General features: G+C 33.6%; 2 pseudogenes; one reads left to right on the forward strand and one right to left on the reverse strand.

The window, feature by feature from the left end:
* Positions 1–2,770: 2,770 nt before the first annotated feature.
* LOC107003852 lies at positions 2,771–4,142 on the reverse strand (annotated as a pseudogene).
* A 3,866-nt stretch (positions 4,143–8,008) lies between these two features.
* LOC107003853 lies at positions 8,009–9,446 on the forward strand (annotated as a pseudogene).
* Positions 9,447–12,044: the final 2,598 nt, after the last annotated feature.

The raw sequence follows: 12,044 nt of genomic DNA on the forward strand, positions 1-12,044 counted from the left end.
CTTACCAAGTTCTTCAAAGTTTTGTTCTAAGTATCTTAGGAATACAAGATGAACAACAATCTTAAGGAAATTATTATACTATTGGTATTTCTTGTATTCTACTGATTGAGGAAAACAGATCATGGAAGTTAAAGATTAATGTACTAGTTCTCATGAATTTGATATTTATTTAGCAAGGTCAAATTGAGAATGTACTAGAATAAGCGGAGGTATTCCAGTTAAAGATTACAGATAACCTTCTTATAATTTATCTAAGGAGCAAAATAGTTTCTAAAGGTTAACAGTTTTGATATTTATCATGTGTGTTTTTGAAAAATGTTCTACAAATCGTATGTTTTTTCAATGAATTTTCTTTGATAAATAGTGTTGTCTCTAAAATTCACTAGTTTGCAGAATGAGATATGCATATTTTTGTTTGATAAATTAAAATAGTATGTCAAAATGTTATAGTTGGAAAACTATTTGAAAAGAAAAATATTTTTATGTGATAATCTAAGAATATGTTTTATTCTGTTTGCAGAAAAAGAACTTTTGTAGTTTTGTACTCCTTGTGAATTTGATTGTGTCTAATTGTTGTAGATTAAAAACTGTTATAGTTTTCTACTCTGATAAATTGGACTATGCAATTGGTTGTACTTTTAGGTATCTACAATCTTCATTGCTACACAGAAACAAATTGTACAAAAAAATTTGTCCTTATTATTAGTATTCTAAATACTAAGTGGTATGTCTAATTGTAAAAGGGGAAAAAAAGACCAATGACTTAAAAGTGTGTGATTTTGTGCTTGGAATAGTTACTTCTAGGCACTACTAGAAATTAGGCCTACGACAACCATTTCGTATGTGTTGCAATAGGACAACAAACTGTTGCCATAGAGCTACAACAACGTTTTGTGAACCGTCTCATCTGCTCGCGTTACTATAGCTCTATTATAACAAGTAGTGTAACAGTTTTCAAAACTGTTGCTATTGGGACCTCTATTGCAACGGTTTTCCTTCGATCTATAGGCACTATAATATTACAACAATTGTAACTGTTACGAACTGTTGCATTAGGGGCTGTGGTAACTTTAGATAGCGTTGCAGTAGAGTCTGTTGCAATAGCTTCTTCATATTGGTAACACTTTTTTAAATAATATGGCAACAATTGTTATTGATATTGCAACAGTTTTATTTTCTATTGTAACCAATCTATATGAATATATTGATTTTCCCAAACACGAAATCAACAATTTATAAAAAAGTTCTGTAAATCAAATCACGAAAGGGAAAGACTAATTATATATAGTGGAATCATATATATATAATTTGAAATATCCTAGTCACAATATCCATAAAAGTAAAATATACCAAAACAAAAGAGTGTTTGTACTTCCATACTAATAGATATTAAAACAAAAGAGTGTTGCTTAACAAAAGACTCAAAATGTAAAGAAACAAAAGAGAATTGATCTAAATTAATAAGATTCTAATGCTTTCATCATCCTCCGGCTTAACAAAATTAAGTCTCATATATATCAAGTAAGGTCTTCATCACTACTACTTTCATCCTCCTCCTGGTTATCTTCTCCACCTATAAAAGACCATAATTAAAAGTTTATTAAGGGACAAAACAAAGGACCAAAGTAAACACTGTAACACTGTAATTTACATTAATACTATCATTCTTCAACAAAACAATATAATAACATAAAAATGATCTCAAGAAAACTGAAGAATATGATAAGAGTAAGTGTAAGGCTTTGGATGGGAGGGAATAAAATTAAAGTACTCAATTTCATTGCTTAAAGAACATGAGCTGGAAGCAAAGTTTCTAATATATATTGAAAAATTCAAGAATCTCATAAGACTCATCAGTAATAAATATCAATAAAATGAAAAGAAAAAAGATATCTTGATCAGTTCTTGAAGTAGAAAGGATTTGGTCCCATAATACTCTCTTTTATACAAAGAATTTGGTCCTAACAGAAGAAAATGTATGAGTTTAGTACATGAAGTAGAATTCTTTGAAAGGACTTCAAGATCCATAACTACCTTCTCCTATTCATCACATTTTGATCAAACATTAAAATGAAAGAAGAAAGAAAACTCAAAGGGAGATCCAAATTTGAAAACTCCACTTAACAGATAAAGAAATGCATGTTACCACTTATAACTGAAGACAAGAAAAAAACAAACTACTACCACGAAAAAAGTATCAAAAGACAACACAATGAACCTACATGAAGTTCCAAAACCTGTACTATACTTGGAAATGGATCCTATACTAAAAAATGCATCATAAATCACACACACACAACAAGCACACAAGTTATAACTTTCCAGAACATCGTACAGAACATCCTACAGACTTTCAGCAAAAGCAACTGTTTTGGATCCAGATTCTAAAGTAGCAGAAGCAGTCCAATACTTTAATTCATGCCACACTTGTGCTAGTCCAGAAACAACATTGATACATAGAAAGAGGCAGCAATTCAAACAATCGCACAAACAATCCAGAAACAACATTGATACATAGACATATATTGCAGCACATTCAAATAGTTGCAGAAATAGTCGAGAAACAACTTTCACACATCGACATAAGCAACACATTCAAACAGTCGCGGAAACAGTCCAAAAACAACATTGATACATAGACATAGGAGGCACATTCAGATAGTCATAGAAATAGTCCAGAAACAACATCAATATATAGACATAGGCAGCACATTCAAGCCAAGCTACTGTGGAAGTGAAGAAGAAGAAAAACAATAACTTTCATACCTTGATTGTTTTTGCTAGAAGATTGATAATTTAACGGTTGCATATCTTCTTATGGTGATTGAGAACCCAATGAGGCCAATGTGCAGCATTTAATTGAAGTCCTGGGTACATATGCTTAAGTTGTCCAAGAATATCATTTGTAACTTCTTGGTGTATAGATTCTTTTTGTTGTTCTAATTTTTCCAACATCCTTTGATGCATCCTCTCTTCTAATTCCTCCATTTTTTCCATCCTCTCATCATTAGAAGTTGAACAAGGTTCAGAGAGCGCTTTCCTTTTCAAAGTAGTTTTGGTAACTCCTCGTCCATACAATCTCAGGATCCCTAAGTGTTCCTTTCCCATGACTGATGTAAAAGCATCAAATGATTGATCGTCATCTTCTCTCTGTTGACCTTGCAGTTCTCCATTTCAGCCTGCAAATCAAATTCAAGAAATCATGTATTTAAGAACAAATAATGTATCTTAACAACCTTATAACCAAGTAAAATTCATACAATTTTACTGATTGTATCTTTGTTGGAGTCCTTGTATATTCGATCAGGTTTTCTTGATCTTGTAGCCACAAAAAGTTCTTTAGATGACAGCTCATCGGGACTTTCCTTCTCTTTTTCCTAATTACATAGAGTTGGTATTAAAAATATTTTATGGCAACAAGTTCATATTTAATAATTAACACAAGAACGTACCAAATTATTGCGTATCACAGCAAAACTTGTTTTACCAGCAGTATGTGGATTCATCCATTTTTTTCGATTTTTGGTATTTCTTTCACTCATTTTCTGTAAATAAATGAGTCTGTAAATTATACGTAAACTTAAAATTGAATCAAAAACAAAAAAATGAGTCAATAAGAACTTAAAATATAAATCTAACCTTGAATTTTTCAGAGGCCCTATATTTGAAAAAATCCTTAAAATCAGATTCTGAAACATCTTTGGGCTTATTTGCCATTCGAAGATCATCATTATCATATGATTTATAATGTTTTCGATACAAGTCATTCTTGTACTTTATCCGAGCATTCTTAATTCCATCCAAAGCCCATAGTTTTGCACTTTCCGGAATATCATATTTCTCCTGTAATTTGTTCTTTATATTAGTAAAAAGTATGAAAAGTTTATAAATGAAATTGGAAATGCAGGAACTCAAACTAGAGTATACTCCCACAAATCATCTTTTGTGTCCATCTTCTTTCAATTATGAATGTTTAGAGGACAAAGCATCGCATTCCTTGCCAAGGTTCCAAGAAAACTCCCCAACTTTGTTACAACAGCATTGGTAGGACCAATGGGTTGATTGTACCTACTCAACACAACCAACTTACTCTCTTTTCGCCCATGTACACTTTGCATTACTGTACTACCTCTTTTCTTTTTTTGAGTTACAGGGCCTACAATATATGAAGCAAAGTTAAACAACATATAAACAATGTTAACTGATTTTACATTTCAGTACATTTAAAAATTTAGAAGTGAATTTATATGTTTTTACCTAGTTCTCCTGATAGGTCATATTCTTCTGAATTCTGTGTCTCTTGTTCCACTTGGTCCTGTATATCACGTGCCTCTACAGTAGGAGATTCTCTTGGAACATGTTGAAATTGTTTCTCTGAAACTTGTGCTACTGCAGTGGAAGAATTCATAGGTGCTTATGGCACTTCTTTCTGCACAACTTGTGCTTTATTAATCATCCGCATACATCCAATCCCAATCTGTATCATCATGGTCATCCTCCTCTTCCGATGTTCCCATAGTTGTATCCTCTGAAAATTGAGCATTAGATGACATATCAACAACATCAACAGGAACATCGTCTCTTGACCATCTCATGTCAACATCGTATAATCTATATGAGGGACCAATGTCTTCACTTGGCTCTCTCAAAAATATATCTCCAATATTAAGACAATTTTCTTCCACCGAGTCATACAAATCAATAGGCACTTTATTCCTTGCATAATAAACATCCTTCTCAATTGGATCCGCCACATAAAATACTTGATGCACTTGAGACGCCAACACAAAAGGCTCATCTGTACTTCGTAATTTGTTGAAGTACACACGAGTTAACCCATATTAATCTATTTCATTATGATGAAACCAATCACATCTAAATAGTACACACTAAAACAATTGTAATAATCAACCTCAATGATATCTTGAATAGCCCCATAATATATAACCTCTCCATCAATGGGATTCTGATCTCGAGCACTAGCAAAACTATCAGTTGTCGCTGATAAAGTCACTCCACTATTTTGAGACTTGCGTGAGTAATCACGTTTTAATGTATGAAATCGGTATCCATTTATGAAATATGCATTATATATTTTGGTTGCCACTCTATTAGGCCCTTTAGCTAGTCATCTTAACTGATTAGGCACTTCAACATTTTTAACTTTCTCTTTGAACCATTTGACAAATTCCTTACTATGACTCTTTGCTCTTGTCCATGCATTTGATCTAATATTACTATCAATTAACATCTTATGCTCCTTGCAAGTATGAATAATTCAAGTTTGACTATCAGACATTTATAATTGAAGTTTTAAGTGCCTTGTCATAATTAAAAAAATGAACTTGTCATAATTAAAAAAATGAAGTTTAAATTTATATATAATTACTTTGTTCTTATCTTACTTGATAAATTCTTCCACTTCTTCATCACCAGTATTGAAGAGAACATATCGATATACTTCACTAGATAACTCTAGATCCATGGTAAAAGTCTTTCCATTTCCAACTGGATGCCCCAGCTTAGGAAAAAAAAATGGACAAATCATCTCCCTCTTTTTCAACAACCTCGTAATACTCAGTTCGGTACCTACTGAATGGTGTCTTCACTCCATAATGTAGGTATCTCGAACCGAAGATCAATAACTCTTCAACATCAAACCCCTCTGCTATACAACCTTTTGGATAACGTCGATACGAACAAGACCCTTGAACTTACACATTTTTCTCTCACTGGAATACATCCACCGAAGATGAACTGGACCACCCATTCTAATTTCATCAACCAAATGTACAGGCAAATGTTCCATTATATCAAAAAAGATGGAGGAAAAATCTTTTCAAGCTCACATACAATTTCTTTGATTTCAATCTGCATTGGCTCAAGATCTGCTCGCCTTATAACCTTACTGCATATAGCTTTAAAGAAGTTCCCCAACCTAATCAAGGCTAATGAAACATTCTTCGGCAATCCTTTTCGAACCGCAATTTGGATCAAGTAATGCATTATAAAATGAGCATCATGGCTTTTATACCCTAATATTTTCATCTCATCCACATCCACACGATCTGATATGTTTGAGGCAAATCCTTTTGGTAATTTTGCATTTTTTAAGACAATGCAAAATAATCATTTTTCTTCAAGCTTCATGGTAAAAAAAGATTTAGCTAAATGAGCTTTTCCATTTGTATTATCTTTCCTTGGATGAAGCTCCTTTCGTATCCCCATTTATTGCAAGTCATAACGAGAATTAATGTGATCTTTTGACTTTCCTGGGATATCTAATAAAGTCCAAAGCAAACTTTCACATATATTTTTCTCAATATGCATCACATCAAGATTGTGCCTCAACTTATTATGTTTCCAATATGGTAATTCAAAAAAGATGGATCTCTTCTTCCATGGACCCTCATTATTTCGACGTCTTTTCTTGTTGGCCTTTCTAAAAACATTATTAAAATCAACCAACTCTTCAAACACTTCTATGCCAGACAAGGATGTAGGTGCAGGTCTATAATCCTCCTCTCCATTAAAAGATTTTTTGTCTCTTCTAAATGGATGATCAGGAGGCAAAAAATCCCGATGACCTAAGTAACACATTTTACGATTATGTTTGAGATATTGAGAATGTGTGTCGTAGTTACATGTGGGGCACACTAATTTTCCCTTAGTACTCCATCCGGAAAGCATTGATAGCGCTGGAAAATCACTAATTTTCCACATAAAGTTGCACGCATTTGAAATGTTTGATTTGTATGAGCATCATATGTTTCTATCTCAAATTCCCGTAGTTCCTTCAATTCAGCAATTAATGGTTGTAGGTACACATCTATATCTTGTCTAGGAGATGAAGGCCCTGGAATGATCATTGACAACATCATATACTCTGGCTTCATGCAAATCCACGGTGATAAATTATAGTTCATCAACATAACAGGCCAGGTACTATGGGAAATGCTCATGGTTCGAAATGGATTGAAACCATCACTTGAAAGCCCCAATCGAATATTACGAGGATCATTTGAGAAGTTTGGATGCATAGAATCAAAATCCTTCCAAGCTTCTCCATCAGCAGGATGCCTTAAATTCCCATCATTAAGTCGTTCAGAATCACGCCATCTCATTTCAACAGCTGTTTCAGAACACATAAACATTCTCTGATGCCTAGGCTTTAAAGTAAAGTACCTTAAATCTTTGCTGGTGTTTTAGAGGTTGCATTTGTCGTGTCATCACCCTCATTTGACCATCTAGAAGATCCACACACAGAGCAATTATCTTTCTCTGCATTTTCATTCCAAAATAACATGCAATCGTTAGGGCATGCATGTATTTTGTCATAGCCGATACCCAAATCTTTTATCATTTTTTTAGATTTATTGAAAGACTCGGGCAGTTGAGCAAAGGGAATGCTTCTTTTAACAAGTCTAACAGATTAGTAAAAGCCACATCACTCAACCCAAGTAGGGATTTTAGCAAGTATAACCGAATGATGAAACTCAACTTACTGAAGTTCTCACACCCTGGATATAACTCTTTTTTCCCTTCATCCATTAATTTAAAAAATCTCTTTGCATCTTCAGATAGATCTTCTCTCTCTCCTTCACCATGACTTGTTTCACCCTCTATATTTCAAAATGTATCATGAAGTTGTCCATCAATATCATCATGGCTGTGTGAAAGTTGTGTATTTCGTGAGGAAACTCTCTCTCCGTGAAAAATCCATTTGTTTTATCCATCCACAAATTCATTTACAATCAAGTGATCCTCCACCACATTTCTGTAATGCCAATAACGATTGATGCATATTTTGCAAGGGCATAATATTTCATTTCCTTTTGAAGATCGTTGAAATGCCTTATTAAAAAAATTATTCACTCCACTATTATATTTATCACTCCATCGTCTCATACTCATCCAACTTCTATCTATATTATCCATTGATATCTAGTGACACAGACAGATAAAAAGAATCAAATTTATGATAAACTATGAAATAAAAAAAACAGCAATGTATTACACAGGAACAAACATATCTCAAAATGTACATGGAAAATATGTAGTTTAAACATATTGCAATCACAATTCAATTTAGAACAAGCATTACATAACTTTTATTTAAACCCATGAAATAACTAATTCAACATCAATATCAAGAGAAATATGTCTACAGTAATCAATTTCACCATTACTACCAACAAAACTTTAAACACACAGTAGCTAAAACTTAATGAAAAATGACCCACAAATGGAGAAATACATCAAATACACTAACTACACCTCAACGATTAAAGGAAGAAAAAAAGATTAAAGAAGAAAACCTCAACAGCTCAAACTTGAAGTTTCTTCAGCGATAACCTCAAAGATGTCACAACAGAACCTTCAGTTTTTGAAGAAAAAAATATCAAGATTTCACAAGCAAACCTTCATCCCTCCATTTCCTTCGATTTCACAACAATTTCTAGAGAGAAGAATAGGCAAACTCAGTGTATGTCTCTATAATTATCCAATTCTGATAATTAAATCAAATACCCATAAAACAACATATGTAAACAGAGAAAATAAAGATACACACAAATAAGTCATTTTTGAGAACTGTTACCAATATGTCTTGTTAAATCACTGGTTCATTACTCAAATCAGATTAAAACACAATAGAATCAATAGCCCTGCTCAAAAAATTTTAACGTGCAATCCAATAAATTAGAGACCCAAAGTTTAACTTGAAATTACAGACAAGAAGAACTTACTATAATATTCAATTCCTTTCACATTTGTGTGAAACCAGTAGCACATTTTAGTACCCACAAATAGAATAACTCATGGACAACAAATACAACATCAATGTCAAGTTAAATGGGTCTAGATCAGCAATCAATTTAACCATAAATACTATAAAATATTAAACCAACAATAGCTATAAATTAATAAAAAAGAACCCACAAATAGACAAATACATCAAATACACTAACCACATCCAAATACTAACTCACAAAGGGGCTCAAGCTGAAGAAGAAGGAAAGCCTCCTGAAACAAAGAAACCCATTATTGTGAAGTATGTGCTTAAGCACATCACTTATCTTATTGAGCTGAACAAAGCTCAGTTGGTAGTGATTGCTCATGACGTGGACCCAATAGAGTTGGTTGTCTAGCTTCCTACGCTATGCAGAAAGATGGAAATTCTTTACTGCATTGTGAATGGCAAAGCTCGTTTAGGATCGATCGTGCTTAAGAAAACTGCTTCAGCCTTGTGTTTGACAACCGTGAAGTATGAGGACAAAATGGAGTTCAGCAGAATTTGAAGGCCATTAAGGCTAACTTCAAGAGAACAGGAAGAAGTCGGGTGGGGGTATCATGGGCTCTAAGTCACAGGCCAGAACCAAGGCCGAGGAAAGAGTTCTTGCCAAGGAAGCTGCCCAGAGATTGAACTAGGAGCTTGTTGTGATACTATACACTCAATTTGATTTGTGAGATTCTCTGCCAAGTTTTGTATTTGGTTCACAATGTTAAAGATCTTAGTTTGACAAGTACCCCTTTATGTTTGCCTTGACAATGCCATATCAGGCATTTTTGTTAGAAATTTAGTTGATTTGATTTTTTATGGCACCGAATTCCGCAGCTATTCAGATTATTACTACACTAAACTAAAAAAAACATCCAAATACTAAAGACAAAAGAAGAGATTCAAGAACAAAACCTCGAAAGTTCAAATGAAGTTTCTTCAACTATAACCTCAAAATTTTCAGAACAGAACCTTCAGTTGTTGAAGAAAAGAACATAAAACTTTCTCATAATTCACAAGCAAACCTTCAACCCTCTATTTCCTTCGATTTTACTACAATTTCTAGTGAGAATAGTAGCCAAACTCAGTCTGTCTCTATAATTATCCAACTCTGATAATTGAATTAAATACCCAACAAAAACATGAGCACTACTCATATTCAGAAAATTACAACTTGAAATCCAATAAATTAGAAACCAAAGTTCAACTTGATTAACTCATGGACAAGAAATACAACATCAATTTCAAGTTAAATAGGTCTAGAACAGTGAATTTCACCATAAATCCAACAAAACATTAAACCCACAATAGCTACAACTTAATGAAAAAAAACCCACAAAAAGAGAAATACTTCTGTTAAAAGAAGTTGAAGATTAGTTAGTTAGTGGCAGCAACTAACTATTCAAAAGTTAGTTACCAGTTAAAATTAGTTAGTAGTTAGTTACGCCTATTGTTGTAATTTCAAGTTAGTAGGTTGTTACATCGATTAGTGTGCAGAATTAGTTAGTTAGTTTGTATTTTGTTACAGCATCTGATTGCTATATAAGCAATGCAGATCATCACGTGTATGACATGAAAATTAATACTACAGTTCTATCCTTTCCATTCTTCTTCTTCTTGCTACTGCTTCAAGCTTCCTCAATGGAGTGAAGAGCTTAGAAGCTTACTGATTTTGTTCATGGTATCAGAGCAGTGTGATCTGTATGATTAGTGGAGTTTAAATCTCTGTCAATTGGTGAGAATCTGTAGCTTAAAATCTACAGACATGGTGGGAATGAAGATAGATCAGAATGATCCATTGTTCATTGGAAATTCTGATAATTCTAGTGATGTGTTGATTCCAATCAAGCTGGTTGGATTTGAAAATTATGGAGTTTGGAGTAGGGCAATGAGGATTGCACTATTAGGGAAGAGGAAGTATGGTTTTGTAACTGGTGCCTGCACTAGAGCTCTGTACAAAGATGAATTGCATGAGCAATGGGAAACTTGCAATGCAATTGTGCTATCTTGGCTGATGAACACAGTCAGTGAAGAGCTACTTAGTGGTATTGTATATGCCACAAATTCTTTCTCAATATGGAATGATCTAAAGGAAAGATTCGACAAGGTGAATAGAGTAAGGATCTATCAATTACATAGAGATATCACCACTCTCTCACAAGGTACAGATACTGTATCTCATTACTTCTCAAGGTTAAAAACACTATAAAATGAGTATGATGCTATAGTTCCAAATCCATGTAGTACTTGTTCTCAATCGAAGGAGTATAATGATCATTTGGAGCAGATGAGATTGATTCAATTCCTAAGTGGCCTAAATGAATCATATGATCAGGCTAGGAGACAGATACTACTTAAAGGAACTACACCATCTATGAATCAAGCTTATGCTATAATTATAGAAGATGAGATTCAACACTCAAGTTATATGGATAATGTAGTTGAAAAACCAAGTTCTATGGTGATGAGTGTTAATAGGAATCAAGGAGCTGGAAAGGAACCTTACAAAGGGAAGAAATGTGATTATTGTCATTTTCTTGGTCACACAAAGGATAATTGCTACAAGTTTATTGGTTATCCAAGTGACTGGAAACAAAGGAAGAAACCAGGTTATGGAAATTGGAATGGAAACATGAGAAATGGTATAGGCACAAGTCAATTCAATGGATATGGAGGACAAAGTTCAGGAAATAATGGTGGATATGGAAGAGGATATCAGTCTGCAAATAACATCTCTAATGATCACTGTGATCATCCTAATGTTGTATCAAATAATCAGGTGGATAATAATAACCTGTAAAAGGTGCCAAAGGGACAAACATTCACTAAGAAGGAGTACAAACAAATAATGGAGATGCTAAACAGAGATGTACAAGATACAAAACAAGTCAATATGGCAGGTATTACAACTTGCTTAATGACAAATCCTGTTATTCAGGATTGGATTGTTGATTCAGGTGCAACTCATCATATCATTGCAAATAAGCAGTTACTGACTAGGAGACATGAACTAACAAAGTCACAAATGAATCAAGTTCATCTTCCAACAGGTGACAAGGTTACAGTCAGTCATATTGGTGAAACACCTATATTTGATAATGAAGTAGCCAGAGTGTCTTGCATGTGCCAGATTTCAAGTTCAGTTTATTATCGGTGTCAAAGATTACAAGAGAACTAAAGTGTTTTGTATCTTTTTACCATGACTTTTGTGTGTTTCAGGACCTCTACAGTGGCAGGGTGAAGGGGATTGGTAGAGAAGAAGGAG

The sequence above is a fragment of the Solanum pennellii genome, chromosome 11 (assembly GCF_001406875.1).
Source record: "Solanum pennellii chromosome 11, SPENNV200".
Lineage (NCBI taxonomy): Eukaryota > Viridiplantae > Streptophyta > Magnoliopsida > Solanales > Solanaceae > Solanum > Solanum pennellii.